Below are 13804 nucleotides of genomic sequence, written 5' to 3'. Positions count from 1 at the left end.
GCGCACTCCCCCCACCGGGCCTGGAAGAGGCTGGGTTCAATCACCAGCGGCGGCGCCTTCCCGGCAGCCAGGAGCCTCACCTTGAAAAGGGGGAAACAGTCCCAGAGCCCGGAAGGGATGAGCAAGGTCACACAGAGATAGACTGGGGGGAGGGGGTTCGGGGATGGGGCACAGGGGTCGTCTCAGGGACCTGCTGGGTCCTTTAGAGAAGACTTCAGCACGGAGCCTGGTCCAAGTGAGACCACATAATGGAGACTCTGCTGTCACCACTCTTGGGTTCTGATTTTGATCCTTTTCGCTCTCCCCACGTCCCCAGGGCTCTTTATGGGGTGGCTGGCAGAGCCTTCTTGGACTGTAAGGCCTCTTGTTGACAGAAGGGACAGCTCCCAGTCCAGGAACAGAGGGAGGGAGGGATGGAGGGAGGAGAAGGTCCAGTTTGGCGCCTAGATCTGGCAGGATAACCAGAGCAGGGACCACAGTCTGTTTGTTGTCCTTTCCGCTGTTGTGTGAGCTAGCCTGGGGCTGGGGTGTGAGCTAGCCTGGGGTTCATGAGGCAGATGAGATTGACAGAGTGAAGGGCCCACCTCTTTGGAGATTTTGTGCAAGTGTGTTTGCTTCTCCAGGCCCTGATTAAGAGTTTGAGGGACATTTCTGCCTCAGTTTTTGTAGCCTCCAGTCTGACCCACTCCTCTGAGCCTGGTTTCCACCTCTTTGACACCACAGTTTCCTTGTCTGGAATAAGATCATACATCCTGATGCCAGACAGCTCTGATTTGTGTCTGGTAACCCAGCGGAATTATTAATAGCACTTCCTTTTACTTTTACTTCTTTGAACAATATATATATAGCAGGTCCTCACATAACGTGGTTTCATTCAACATCATTTCTTTACAACATGGATGAGAAAAAGAACATTGATTCCTGGCCAGGGCCACTGTCTGTGTGGAGTTGGCATGGTCTCCCTATGTCTGCGTGGGTTTTCCCATATAATAAGAATAAGAGAGTACACCCTAAGATGGAAGGGTATCCTGTCCAGGGTGAGTTCTCGCCTTGCACCCTGAGCTGCTAGGATTGGCTCTGGCCATCCACGACCCTGAACTGAAAGAAGTGGGTTGGAAAATAATGATCTTACTTGTTTTTGTTAAATTTTCTTAAGTGTATGCATAGCTCACATTTACTTCACATTTACTTGTTTACTATTAGAAGTGTTTGGGGGGTCTTTATTTAGAAGTTTGGTGATGTTTTTGTTACCAGAACTATGTGGTGGGAACTTAACTCTTCTGTATATCAATTAGCCTATGGTGAAACTGATTTCTTTATACATTGTTTCTCTTCAAGTCTGGGTTTCCAAGATCCTATTGATGTTAAGTGAGGACTTACTGTAATGTGGTCCCTGTCTTACTTAGCTTGGATTTCATCCGTCCCCTCTCCTCTTTGCTTTTGCAAAAAAGCAAAGCCTGAGACAAGAATGAATGTGGAGGTAGTTTATTTTGAGTAGTGATCCCAGGGAGAGGAGTGAGGGATTAGGGAGAGTGAATAGAGAAGGAGGTAAGGGCAACACAAGACTGTATAATTTAGCTGGTCATTGGCCATAGCCAGGATCAGTGACAGTGCTGTGCTGAGACATATTGGAGTTGGAGGCCAAAGGAAAACGTTAGGAAGACTGATCCTGTCTTTACTTAAAAATTTATGTTTTGCTCATCACGGATTTTTATACTGATTTTGATTTTTTTTAATATATTAAAATATTATTAATCTTGATTACTCAATTTCTTGGCATCCCCTTAAATTCTGCACCTGAGGAAAGTGCTTCAATCATTTCACTGACCTTTGCCTTATCCCAACCCTCATTGCCATGGGTGACTGGAATTCGATCCCACTGGGATCTTCTAAAGAGCTATGTAGAATGAGGAAGCATTTGTTTCCTAGTTCTGGCTCCATTGGTCAAGTCCCCTGCACTTCCAGGTTGTTTTAAGGGAGAAGTGTTGGTATAGCTGAGGTAGGTGTCATAGGCGTCTGAGCCACCTGTTCATTCATTTACATGAGCCTTATGGGTCAGTTCTGATTCTGATTCTACCATTTCTATTCAATGATGGATTGCTGATATGCCTGCTTAATCTTATGGCTTGATGGAATCTGACAATACCCAGCTCATACTGGACATCTCTAGTTTCATAGACCCTTGATGTCCCATTGCCATAGCTGCTTTTCAAAAGGCAAATAGCCCTCTGCAGCAGAAGACATGACCTTGCTCTAGGACCCAGAGATCTGTACTGAAAACTCTTTTATTCGGGCTTATCAGAGACTCTACCCAGATACCTCTAATACCACTATTCTGCTGGGTCCTATGGACCAAATGGCAGGGAACCTTGTACTACAGTTGGACACACTGTAGTGCTCCTCTGCTCTGGGCTTCACTCAAAACTGGGAGCCTTCCAAGGCACCCAATAAATGGGTCAGGGTACTAGTTCCACCAAGCGTGAGGTCTTTTTTATTAGTGGTGGAAGATGCAGGGGATGACCCAGCGTGATGCAGCCTACTGGATCCCTAATAACTTCACCAATTTGCTTCAAAATAATATGGGATGGAAGAAGTGAGTGAGGACATGGATGGAAAAATTGGCCATGATGGTGGTTCTAAGGGTTCGTTTTACTAGTCTGTAAATGTGTATATACATTTAACTCATTCCAAAACAAAAAGAAAAAAACTTCACCAGAATGGCAGGCCCTGAATTGTCGTGTCCCGCGCGACAACGAGGGTTGTGGGGAATGAGGAGGGTGGAGCGCAGGGTTACGAAGAGACAGTAGCCAAGAATAGAGTGTAAGCCGGGCCAAGGGACTGCAGCCTCAACGACAGAGCCCCCCCCCCCCAATCAGGCCTATGCATAGCTTTTATTAGTTAGGTGGGGAAGTAAAGGAGATAAAGCTTGTCAATCTCAAGATCTGTGAATCCTATACTTCATAATAGGAAACTGATTCAAGCCAATCACCCTTGCCTGCAGGCAGCTGAACAGTAAGTCTCAGGATGTATGTACTTCCCCAAGGGAAAAAACCTTTATGCATATGAGTAGATGGAGAGCACATCATTGAATCACTTCCCTTACAGGTTGTGGGAAGGAATGCAGCCACAGAGGCAGAGGCTCTCCTTAGCCGGGGGAAGACAGGGGACTGTGCCCACCTCTATGAACCCCGTGGATTCTCCTGTTGGTCCCCACGTGGCTCCGCCTGTCTTAGGTTGCTTTCCATGTGGAAAGTCGTACCCGTCATTGGCTGACCAGCCATCTTTCTGGTGCCAAACAGGGAGACATAAGGTGCAAGCACAAAGGTGAAGCAAAGTCCCTGAAAGGATCCGTCTCACAGGCTCTCCATGCTTTAGGGTCAGGTACGAGGGGACAGACGGGTAGGCTGCTGCGTGGCAACACTGAATCTTCATACTTTCACCCCCATCTTCTGACATGCATGTATCTTACTAGGGATTCTAGAGGGCTTGGTCAAATTAACATTATGTCATCAATACAGTGAACCATCATATTTTATGGAATATCAAGACAATCAAAATCACTAAATACTATATTGTGAAGGCGAGCAGAATTCACACAGCCCAGGGTGAAGAATACAAATATGTGCTGCTCTTCATCCCACATAAAGGCAAACGGATTTTGATCCCCCTTAATGAAGGCTATTAAGAAGAAGATCTTTGATGTTGGTGCTGATCTCTGCAATTCCAGGATATGTTTTTACGTCTTTTTTTGTTTTGTTGTTTTGTTTTCACTTCTGAGTTAATAAATTGGTCAAAACTGTGGGGGTGTAGAGGCTTCCATTGGGCCCTTCCCAGCATAATGATTTTTATTTAATGGGATAGGGGTAAATGTTAGGGTCTCGCCAGCTGCAAAGTGTATCCATCCCAATTATGCACTTGGGGATCAGGGAACTAAAGTGTGGGTCTTTAGTCACATTAGACCTGCTTGTATGAGAACCCCATTTACCACCGGGCTTTCATGAGCCTCCAATCTAACTGTGGGGCAGTAGGGGCGCGATGCATAATGCTATTTCCCATCCTCTGGCATTAATGCCAGCTCATACTCTGAGTCCAGTAGCCCTTGAAAGGTCTGGGCCTTTCCCTTTCTTCAGGACAGAATTACTCTAGTAAAAGACCACTCTTCTGGACTGAATTATGTCCCCTCAAATGCATACGTTGAAGCCCTACCACTCAGTTTAATGGGATTTGGAGATGGGGCCTTTGGGAAATAATTAGGTTTAGATGAGATCATGAAAGTGGGGCCCTCATAATGGGATTAGTGCCTTTATAAGAAGTGAAACCAGAGACCTTGCAAGAAGGTGTCCATCTATAAAACAAGGAAGACTCTCCCCAGGAACTGAATCAGCCAGCAACTTGATTTTGGACTTGCCAAGCCTTCAGAAGTGTGAGAAATAAATTTCTATTGTTTAAGCCACCCAGTCTGTGGTATTTTGTTATGGCAGCTTGAGATCTAAGACAGCCACAGATCCCTCGTGGGGAAATAATTATCAAATATACTTTTGGCAGTATAGGAGGGTTCTTCCTTGAGACTTGGCCTCTTTTTCAATCAATAGGCTATGAGCCTATAGATTGGCCTGGATCTGGGAAGTTTATGAGGAAATACTATTTTCCACTGGGACAGCTGACCTCAGATTTCTGCTCACTAACTCTTGATTTTGGGGGTGAAGTTATTACACAAGTAACACCTGGTCATCTGCCCATTTATTTAACTCCTAGGAACTCCATTGTCTATTAGCCACCACTACAGACCCAAGGGTCGAAGCACTCTGGTTGCCACTTTGGTCTTATAATGATGTCCACCCTGCCTCTGTTGATTAAGGGTCACTACTTGGCCTCTGCTATTCTAGAGTCCTGCCTTCCCCACTGACACTAGATGTCCTTCACCTGTGCATTTTGTATGGCCTTAGTGAAGGGAGTGTCCTCTGGACGTGCCTTGGGAATGGAAGCTGGTGATAGTTTCTCTGGTCTTGGATGATAAATATAATCTAACATTCTTACTCCCCTGAGCCTTCTGACTCCTTTGATACTCTGCCAGATACTCTGGCATCTCTACCTCATTTCTGTAGGCCATAATTGTATGCAAGTTTCAAAGAGCTTTCTCAGAAGCATATGAAGGTGGTTTTATGTATTCTTTTGGATGTTAAACCCACAATAATGAAAGAATGCCCCGGGTTAATAAATTTCCACGTGTTATCCCTGTTCCTACCAGAACATAGGTCCTATCATTTTTTTCAATGTGTATGCTATTTCTTTGTGGGTGAGGGACTGTATTTCCCCACATAGGCTGTGCCGAGGCCTAACCCGAGGTATTGGTCTGGGGGCAATGAGGGGAGATAAGGGAGGACCTTGAAGAAGATAAGCATCATCTTTGGAGCCACTTGCCTCAGAAGGAATCTTGGCAGGAATTCCAGGTAAGGACAGGCTGCTCTCCTACAGCAAGGGGGAGAGAGCTACCTCTGCTGACCTCAAAGGTTTAGGGGAACTCTCATAATCGACCCAATGTCCCTATTCCCTGTTCCAGGATTCTATGCATTTCCTGTCAGGGCCATGACTTTGTCATGGGACACCCTTTTATTTTTGATGGCTCTCCAACCCTTACAATTAAGTCAATTAAATCCTGGGCTTGATTTCTAGCATAATCTGCCCTGTGTCTGCAGGAGGTAAGGGGATGGAGGCCTCCTACTTTATACAGTGTGCCTTGAGTTTATAGTTGGCTGACCTGGGCCTGTCATTTTCTTTTTTAAGACTTCTAAAGCACTTAACAAAAGCCATTCAATTCCATGATCCTTATAATCCCCGTTGTCCTCATACATCCTAAGAGCCAGAACTGGGGTTTCTCATCCTTGGCGTTATTGAAGTTTTATGCCAGATAATTCTTTGCTCTGGGTGTTGTCCTGTGCATGTTAGCAGCATCTCTGGCCTCTATCTCCTAGATGTCAGTAGCACTCTCTCCTAGTTGTAATGAAAATGTCTCCAGACATTGCTAAATGTCCCCTAGGGGGTAAAATTGCCCCTGGTTAAAAAATACCTACACAAGCCAATGTTTTACTTTCCACTTGCATCACATTCTAATCTACCACGAGTAAGAGTTTTGTTAGGTGATGCTTCCGCATGCCAAAGATTATTATCATCCTATTTACCACTGCAATGGGGGTCCTATCTCTGGAAAGGTGAATGTGCCGTTGCAGAATTCCTTCCTTGTAAGTCTGCTTCTAGACTGCTTCTATTTGGGAACAGAGCTAAGGGAACAGGAGAGTGAGACAGAGAAGAAAAACAAGTACAAGGGTACGGCTTACAGTTGTTTACACCTGTGGGAATGTGTACACCTGTGGGGAATGTGTCTCAGAAATGTCTGTCTAAGGTTCAGAAGTAGGCAACATTTATCCATAGGTTTCTATCCCTCACTGTTCCAGGCATACCCCACTGGGTGTTAACTCCCCCACACTTCCAGACTGCACATGGGTGATTATTGAGCAGGCTTCTGTAGGTGTCTCATGCCACAGCATCTGAAGAGTCCGGGAGCTGAAAGTGAGAAGTAAGCAGTGCAGCTGAGATTGGGACACCTGAGCAGAGCTGGTTGCCACATCAGTGGCTGAAGTAAACAGCAGGCCCAGAGACTCTGAAGCCATGAGTCATATGCCAGTCATCCTGCTCACGCAGGCCCGGGGAGGATGCAGTCTCTGCTGCCCCTCACTGGGTGCTGCCCAGGAGCAGGAGGAAGGCAGGCCCCTGGCAGCCTCATTCATACGTTCACCTCCGGCCCCTGCTTGTTCTAGCCAAGAGAGTCAACAATGTGAGACAGTCCACAGGCCACCTCCTGGCACCCGAACAATCTGATCCAGCCCAGACACTTGCCCATGTGAGCCCCAAACCAGTCGTGGGGAAAGGCAGGGAAAGGAGGTTGGAGGGATTGGCAGAGGCGAGACCATCCCTGACCTTAAAAATTCTTAATTGTTAAATGGCTTTAGATTTCATTCTGAGGCAATGGGAGTCAGAGGAAAACCTGATGAAATTTCTGTTTTTAGAAAGATCCCTCTGGTGGTCAAGTTGAGAATGCAAGGCAGGGAACTAGGGTGAAAGCCGAGATACCAGGGAGGAGACTGTTGTATTGTCCGAGAGGGGGATGGTGGTGGCGGCCAAGAAAGACGTGGATTCCAGAGCTGTTAAAGAGGTGGCAAGGACAGGTAGGAATGTGGGAGGAGAAGAAGGCAGGGAAGATGCCAAATTTGAGGAACTGGATGGATGCGTCATTGGTGACGTTTTTGTCTGAGATGGAAGCACAGGAGTAAGAGTATGTTGAAGCGAAGATGATGGGGTGGGTTTGGGAGGTTTTGAGGTTGAGGTATCTTTGGGACATCTAGGTAGAGACATCCAGTTAGTCAGACAACTGGGTTGGAGATCTATATTTAGAAGTGGTCATGACTGCAGAGTTCCTGAGGCCTTGGGCACAGATGAGGTCACCAGGGAGCACAGCCAGTCCGAGTTTCTGGTTGTAAGCAGGCTCCAAGTATTGATGCGAACGCTGGACATCTGGCAGGGACAGCGAAAATCAGTCGCGGAGGTGGCTCTGGGTGCTGGGAAGTTGACAGACCAAAGTGGAGTCCTAGGAGGACAGTCTGCTTAAGATCGAACTGTAGGGGAAGAGCCACCCCTTGGCTGGGCCAGGGTGGTCTCTGAACTCTGCCCTCCCAGACCAATCCAGTGGGACTGGGTGAGACTACAAAAGGAGGGCACCCCAAACAACCCGAGTCACTCCAGACAATGAACATTTGGAGAGGAAGTGAGGGGCTGGGCCAGAGCTTTGAGGGAGCTGGTGCCTCGGGGACAGTCAGGAGAGTGGACAGGCACAGGCTGAGAAGACACAGGCATGATGTAGGAGGACAGGGCTGAGGGGTAAGAGACTACCCCCACCCAGGGCAGGCTCCAGCAATCAGAGTGAGCTCTGGGGGCTGGGAGGCGGCCACCCCAGGTTCTTCCTGTTCTGTCTTTCTCTGTCTCTGTCTCTGTCTCTCTCTCGGCAGCTCCATAAACCACTAAGGAGCTGGTGAGCATCCAGGATAGCGATTTAGCAGGGATTAAGACCCATCTCATGAACAAGTCAAGCAGGCATGGGGGTGTGTTCATGCATACCAGAATTTATGCGCAAGTGCAGCGGGCACCAGCTTTGTCTATACTCAGACCCAAAGCTTCAGGGGTCATCTTGACTCAGCCCAGCTTCCACCATTCCATTCCCCATGGAAGATTGGGAGCCCAGCCCTGTGTGAGGAGTTGGTGAGTCTGACTCTTGCACCCTGGGCTGTTCTGGGGACATTGGCAAGCAGAGACAGGTTAGCACCCTTCAGAAGTGGCTTGAGCAGAGTCACCAGACCATTGGTAGGACAGGCAATGTTCTCCAGGGAAGATGATGATTAGCTAACCAGTGTGTGATCTTGGCAAGTTTCTCAACCTTTCTGAGCTCATCCATGAAATGGGGATAATAATTGTACTTCCTTTCAGGTTAACGAATTAGTTCACCAAAGAGAATTAGTTCATCAAAGACTTGGAGACAAATGTCTGGGACACATTAGCTCCAATTATAGTGCTTATCCAACTTGTGTCTCTTCCTCTGAGTCTGTGGCTGTGCTCTGGCTTCCATGAAAATGTGCCTGAAGTCCAAGAATGCCCTGGAGAACAGCCAAGTGTCCTTCCATGCTGCCGTTGTCAACGAAGAAGCTGCTGTGTGGTGCTTTGGCCTCTGATCTTGGCTAACTGGGTCTGACTGGAGAGCCAGACCTGCTCACAGGGCTGGTCAGTTGGGTTTCTGAGCCTGCCAGGCTGAGCCAACCCCAGGAACAGGTAAGGCCTCTGACAGCCTCTCCTGAGATTTCTAGCCTCTGCCTTCAGCCACAAACGGTCCATGTCAGATGGAAGCACAGATGAAATTTGGTTTTTATGCAGACCCATGTAGTTTCCCACTTGTGGTAGTGGGGGCATGGGAGGACAGTCCTTGCTTGTTAGACCCCTTTACTGCCCTGAATCCTTTTTGGACTTCCACCTCCATTCAGGGGTGCTGAGGAATAGTGTGTGGGAAACTATTACTGAATATTGTGTGGAAAATGATAAACCAGGAAGTTATCCAGAGTTGTGAAGAGTCTGGGGCCCAAGGATAAGAAGCTGTTATGTTGGGTAAGAATGAGCTGTCCAGGATGGAGCAGGTGGGAAAGGAGGTCGAGGAGGGGACAGGGTGCTCCTCAGGTGGGCAGAGGGACTCTCTGGGCCCATAACCTAGGCATCTGGGCATCACAGTGCAGGTTTCCAACTTAGCTGTTCATGGGCTTTGACACAGGGCCAGGCTACTATACCTCCTAAAGGGGCTGGGTCCTTGGCCAGGAAGGGCGGGGGGCTGGCAGGAAGCAGGCTCTGGGTTTCTCCTGCCCTCACCGCTTTCCTTGGTTCTGAAGGAGGAAGGTGGCGGACTAAAGGTGTCACACCTTTAGAGAACTAAAAGGGATGACTCGGCTTTCGTTTCAAGCTCCTTGGAGGGTCATGGAAGGTTGTAAGAGTCTGAAAGAGAGCTTGATTAAGCTGAACTTACAGGTCAGCATGACTGAAATTGTGGCAACATGAGGCAAGGCTGTCTGTCAGCAGAGGTCAGTAGGGACTGTACCTCGTGGGGCCTGTGGGTGGGGACTGGGAGTTTAGACTTTGTCCTGAGAGCAGTGGGAGCCAGGAGTTTTAGTAGATAGGAGTGACGTAACCAGAATTGCATTTTACAAAACTCCGTTTGCTTGTGTGTGCAGAGAGGATTGAGGGGCCAGACCGGAGACAGGAAGGTGAGGCAGGAGGCTATTACAGCACCGGGCAGGACAATGTGGGGGCCTGGACTGGGGCTGGAGCTCTGGAGGCTAGTTAGAGATTAGTTAGGGATGAATGCAGTTATGCCTACTAACAGGTCTCCCTGCTTCCACCTTTGCCCCTTACAGTCTATTCTCCCTATAGCTGCCAGAGTGATCCTGGTTAAAACATAAAAGTCCAGGTCATGCCACTCCTCTGGCTTCTCATCTCAGAGTACAAGCCAAAGTCCTTCCTGTGGCTTACAAGGTCAACATGGTCAGCCTTCCTGTCTCCACATCTCTCTGACCTCATCTGCTACTGCTAGCCACCTCACGTACACCAGCCATTTCTTCACCGTTCTTAGGACTCGCAAGCACATGCCTACCCCACCCTGCCACACTCAGGGCCTTTGTATTTCCTGCTCCCTCTGCCTAGAATGTAATTTCCCCAGATACCCACACAGGCTCCTCACTACCTCAGGTTTCTGCTCGTCACCTTATTTGTGAGGTCTTTCTAAATTCCTCACATGAAGGGATTGCTTATTCTCTATTGTGATAGTCTATTTATTTCCTTTATGACACTGCTTATAATATGTACTTACGTTTGTTCATAATGTTTTCCTAGTAGTTAGCACAATGCCTGGAACATAATAGATTCTTAGTAAATAATTAGTTTGAGTGAGTTGAGGTTGAGGCTGCAGGAGGAAGGCAGTTGCTCTCCAGGCTGTATCTCCCCTTAAAGGTTTAGGCAGCACAATATGCCAGCTGAAACCAGGAGAGTGAGTGAGGAAGAAGGTGGTGAGAGGGCATGGAGGCCCAGGATGTGTGTGTGTGTGTGTGTGTGTGTGTGTGTGTGTGTATGTGAGGGTGGGTGCTGGCCCCAGGGCTCCTACACCTCTCAGTGCCTGGCCTGGGGTTTGGGCAGGACAGAGGCAGGTCTGGGCCAGGCTCTGACCAAGGAGATAACAGATGTGTCAGAAGCACTGGACAAAGAGGGAGGGGATGGGGTAGAGGGCATGTGGATGGGAACTACTAACACTGCCTGGGGACGGGCAGGCCAAGGCTTTGCTCTAGGGGAGGGGACAGTAGAGCTGGGTCTTGAAGAGTGAGTAGGAGTTTGCTGGATGGAGAAGAATAAAGGCATTTTGAATTCGAGAGAAGGTCTGAGGGGTATGAAAAGGCAGATGGCTCAGAGAATGGTGAACTGTCTGGTGCAGCAGAGGAAGTGAGGCCAAACGGTCAGCAACCTGAGGTCAGAGGCTTTAAATGCTAGGTCTATGAATGATGGATCAGGGACTCCAGCCTGAGGGCCTTGGGAGCCATGGAGGGGTCCATGAAGGAAGAGAGAGAATCCTCTAGCTGCTCTGAAATGGGCCCCAGAAATGCTTAGGTGGCAGAACCCCAGACAGAGTGATGGGTAGGATGGGATGGTCCGTAGGGGTGAGAGTGTAGAGGATGACATCCAAGTTTCTAGTTAGAAGGACTCGGAGGTGTGGACCTGACAGAGGGGCAGGTTTGGGGACAATAGTGAGAGTATCGTCTGGGCCAGGTGGGCTGAGGGACTCTGAGCTGTGGATCCTGGATCTGTGTCTCCTCCTGGACACTCGGCCTCCTTGGGTCACAGACACACTGTCCCATAGGGACCCTGTTCCAAGATTTTCATGTACATCACATTTGGGTTCAGTTATGGGCAGAGACCTAGCTTTTGAAGCGAGGAGAGGACAAATCAGCTTGGCAGCTCTGGGCGCCATTCCTCTTAGCTCCTGTCTCCCCCACCCCTCACCAGGATGCCTACCTAACAAGGGCTGCTTTGGTTGCTGCATTCCTGCGAGGGTGGAGCTGCTGATCTTGGGGGTGCTAAGGATGCCAAGGAGGCTCAAGGACCCCTCAATTTGGGTGGCAGTCCCTGTGGGGGAGGGGGTGATTGCCCATCCCGGGATGGAGAGCATCAGCGATTGGTGGAGCTACAGCGAGGGGTGGGAGTCGGGAGCCAGCCGAGTCTCTGAGGGTTTGAGTCAGAGAGTGGGGTGGAGGCCTGTGCTCGTGGCTCCGGTGTTTTTCCACCGTTTATACGCCTAATGGCTTCCCTGGCTGCCCGTCACCCCCTCCGCTTCCGCCCACCGCTGGGTGGGGACCTCACCATGTTTGCAGGAGAGGCGGGGTGAGGAGGGAAGAGCAGACTCTCCCGCCACCACACCCGACTCGGGCGCGGCCGCCGGGTGCGTGTGTTGTGAGCGCGCGCACACGCGCGGCGCCGGGGCCGGGCCCTCCGTCAGCTCCCGGCGTTCACTGACCTCTGGCGGAGCCGGAGGAACAAGGGCGGGGCGGGGCCGCAGTCACCCGTAGAACCAGGGCCCACGACTCTAGCCCCCTACACTCCCCTCACTTCTCAGGGGCACTTGCTCACTGTCCCGGCCTGTGCTCCCTCAGGGAGGGAAGGGGACGGCGGGAGGAGACTTTGGAAGGAATCCTAGTAACCAATTAAAGCAGGAACACAACATCTACGAGAAGAAAGCGGAAATAAAAATGTACGACAATGAATAAATGGCACGGTAAGCACAGATCACAGTATTTCCTGGGAGGAAAGGACTCTATGCCAGTTCTCACCAAGTGACTCTGTAGAGTCAGGGCAACCCCAGTCACGGTTCAAAGAAGTTTGCTTGTTTCCAGAGCCTGACCTATTGAATCCAAACCTCTGACAATTGGAAATGTATACGAATAGCCTTGACATGTTTGTAAACGAAGAACAAGGAGGAGAGGTTGGCATATTAAACTCTAAAACGGTAGTGATTAAACCAATGGGATACTGTCACGGGAATAGGGAAATAGACCAAGGGGATAGAGTCCAATAACAATGATTCTTACAAAAGTATGAAAAGTTCTATCATTAAGAAGTTAAACCTTGGGGAAAAAGAGTGAAGGGTTTAGAGCAATTCACACAAGAACTCTTGGATGGAGACCATTCTGTTCCCCGCTGTTCGCTCAGCGCCCACCAACAAACACAAAAAATATCTGTTGAGTGCATGCTCACCACTGGTAATCGGAGACATGCAACTTAGAGCTACTTACCGCGTTTTACTTATCAGTTTGAAAAAAAAAAGATAATGCCTTGTGTTGGCAAGAGCGTGAGGAATTGGGTACTCGTGTGCTGATGGTGAGAGTGTGAATTGATAAAAGTCTTTTGTAGTTTGCGGTAGTACAAAGTTGAAAATAGGAAAAACGTACATTACTGGGGGCTCACTAAAAAACTGGGATTATTAAACGAAGCTGTTCCCTGTCCCGAGCAAGCTAACCGAGAGGGTAAATGCATGTGATCCGGAGTCCAGTACGCGTCCTCTGGAGTGAACAGCCACAATTCACCAGCTCCTGACACCATTTATATTTTTAAAAAGTGCGAGTCTGTATCTACGTGTGCAACCAAGCGGTTCGTCTCGAGGCCGCCGCATACACTGTAACCCCTGGGCCTCGGAAGAGGGGTGGAGTTTACTCTCGGTTTTGGAGACAGAGCATCGTGGAAAGTGCGGCCCTAGGCGAGTGTTTTTTTCTTTCTAAAATCTCACCCCCTCTCTTCTCCTCCTCTCCTTCCTCACCCCCGCCCCCCCTCTCTGCGCCCCCTGGTGGGGAGAGAAGGGAGAGGGAAAGAAAAAGAGGTAGCGGAGGGAAGAGTCCCAGAAGGGAGAATGCCTAGAGCGCCCAGAGGCCGATTCTGCCCGATTCTGCCCAAGAGATCCCCGAGTCACAAACCCCGCGGCACAATCCCTCCTGCGGATGCGAGGGACTGCCTGCGCTAGTGCTGGTGGCCAGACGTGGCCTTTCCTGTCTGTGCTCCCCTTCGCCACATCTTTGCACACAGTTCTTTACAGCTCTTCCCCCTCATCCCTTAGTTCTCAACTGGCACCTTCCCTGATTCCACACAGGTCAGACCCCTTGGTGTGACGTTGCCTTACAGCACC

Source organism: Rhinolophus sinicus, linkage group LG10 (assembly GCF_036562045.2).
Source record: "Rhinolophus sinicus isolate RSC01 linkage group LG10, ASM3656204v1, whole genome shotgun sequence".
Classification (NCBI taxonomy): domain Eukaryota; kingdom Metazoa; phylum Chordata; class Mammalia; order Chiroptera; family Rhinolophidae; genus Rhinolophus; species Rhinolophus sinicus.
The sequence above is the reverse complement of the archived record's forward strand: the minus strand, read 5'-3'. Positions refer to the sequence as shown.